The 1,861-nt window shown below is 41.3% G+C and overlaps 1 pseudogene; it reads left to right on the forward strand.

Moving 5' to 3' along the window:
* The first annotated feature begins 312 nt into the window (after positions 1–312).
* Positions 313–1,571, forward strand: LOC149191987 (pentatricopeptide repeat-containing protein At1g20230 pseudogene; annotated as a pseudogene).
* Positions 1,572–1,861: the final 290 nt, after the last annotated feature.

The following is a 1,861-nucleotide window of genomic DNA, read 5'->3' on the forward strand; positions in this document are numbered from 1 at the left end:
AGTACTTGTAAGGCGAAGCAACAGAAGCAACATATGATAGCAGCATTCTGAGAAGGTTGTGCAAGCAGGGTGGGTTGAAAGAGGCGCTGAAGACATTGACTGAAAACATCTCTGTAAAATCTTCTGACTATGTTTCTCTCCTGCGAGCCTGTGCTGATAAGAGGGCTCTATCAGAGACTAAATTACTACACACCCACATGATAACAAAGATGGGATTGGAGCCAAAAAAAAAACATATTCGTACCAAACACGCTCATCAACACATATGCAAAGGGCGGGAGTTTGCAGGAGGCACGCCAAGTGTTCGACAAAATGCCTGAACGAAATACAGTTTCCTGGAACACAATGATTACGGGATTTGCACATAATGGGCTAGTTGAGGAGGCCATTAAGTTGTTTAACAAAATGCCTAAACGAGATGCGATTTCCTGGAATGCCATAATTTCTGGCTATGCCCAAAATGGGCAGTTTGACAAAGCCTTGGAGCTCTTTAGACAAATGAGAGTGTCTGGTGTGAAGCCACATCCAGACACCTTTGCCAGTGTTCTTCCAACTTGTTCCAACTTGGCAGCTCTGGAACACGGTAGAATGATACACACAGACATAATTAAAGGTGGATTGCAACCAAACACATTTGTGGGGAACTCTCTGATTGATTTGTATGCTAAATGTGAAACCATAGAGTATGCGTACACGGTATTTGACAAAATGCCTAGACGGGATGTGGTCTCATGGACTGCAATGATCATGGGACATGCAATTCATGGCCATGGGAAAGAGGCCTTACAGCTCTTTGAACAAATGCGTTTATGTGGAACAGTCCCAGACCATGTGATCTATGTTGGTGTCTTGCCTGCGTGTGCCCATGCTGGCCTAGTGGATGATGGCTGGCACTACTTTGATCAGATGAATAGACTTTATGATATAACACCTCTTAGAGAACATTATTGCTGTATGGTAGATCTTCTTGGTCGAGCTGGTAACCTGTATATGGCAGAATATTTGATCAACAAAATTCCTATGAAACTTGACTCTGCCGTGTGGGTGTCTCTGCTCGGTGCCTGTAGAATTCATACCAATATAGAGCTAGGGGAACGTGTGGTAGAACACCTTTTTGAATTGGATCCTAAAAACGTTGCAACTTATGTGTTACTTTCAAATATCCATGCAGCCGCAGGCAGGTGGGATGAAATTGAAAAAGTCAGAAAATTGATGAAAAAAAAATAAAAAGGAAGTAAAAAAAAAAGAAGCAAGGCTGCAGTTGGATTGAGGTTAATAAACAGGTATATGCATTTGCGGCAGAAGAGCAATCACTTCCGCAGATGGAGGAAATTTATGCAGAGTTGGACAGATTGTCTGGGGAGATGGAGGAGGTAGGTTATGCACCTGATACAAGATTTGTACTGAATGATGTGGAGGAGGAACAAAAGGAACATAACCTTTCCTATCATAGTAAAAAGTTGGCAATTGCATTTGGGCTCATCAATACAACCCGTGGGACACCTATCAGAGTCATTAAGAACCCTAGAGTGCGTGGTGATTGTCACACTGCTATGTACTTCATGTCCTAGCTGATCTTTAAAATTAAAAGCTTCAGGCATGCTGTATTCTTTATCAAAATTGTTGTATTTCCTTTTACTAGAAGATCCCAACAGCTTCTTCATAGATAACATTTCAAAGATAAGTTATCCGACTGTCTTGTTCACAACTTCGATTGTGAACAAGACTATAACACAGTCGTCAATTTACAGGAACATGTCATCATAGCTTCTGGTCTGAAATAATATCATAATACTGTAAATCATACTGAGCTGAATATGCCATATATATAAGGGAGAATTCCATAATGCAGAGGTTGCCC

Source organism: Pinus tabuliformis, chromosome 2_2 (genome assembly GCF_031772625.1).
Source record: "Pinus tabuliformis cultivar Carrire ecotype Pingquan chromosome 2_2, CPIR1, whole genome shotgun sequence".
Taxonomy (NCBI): Eukaryota; Viridiplantae; Streptophyta; class Pinopsida; order Pinales; family Pinaceae; genus Pinus; species Pinus tabuliformis.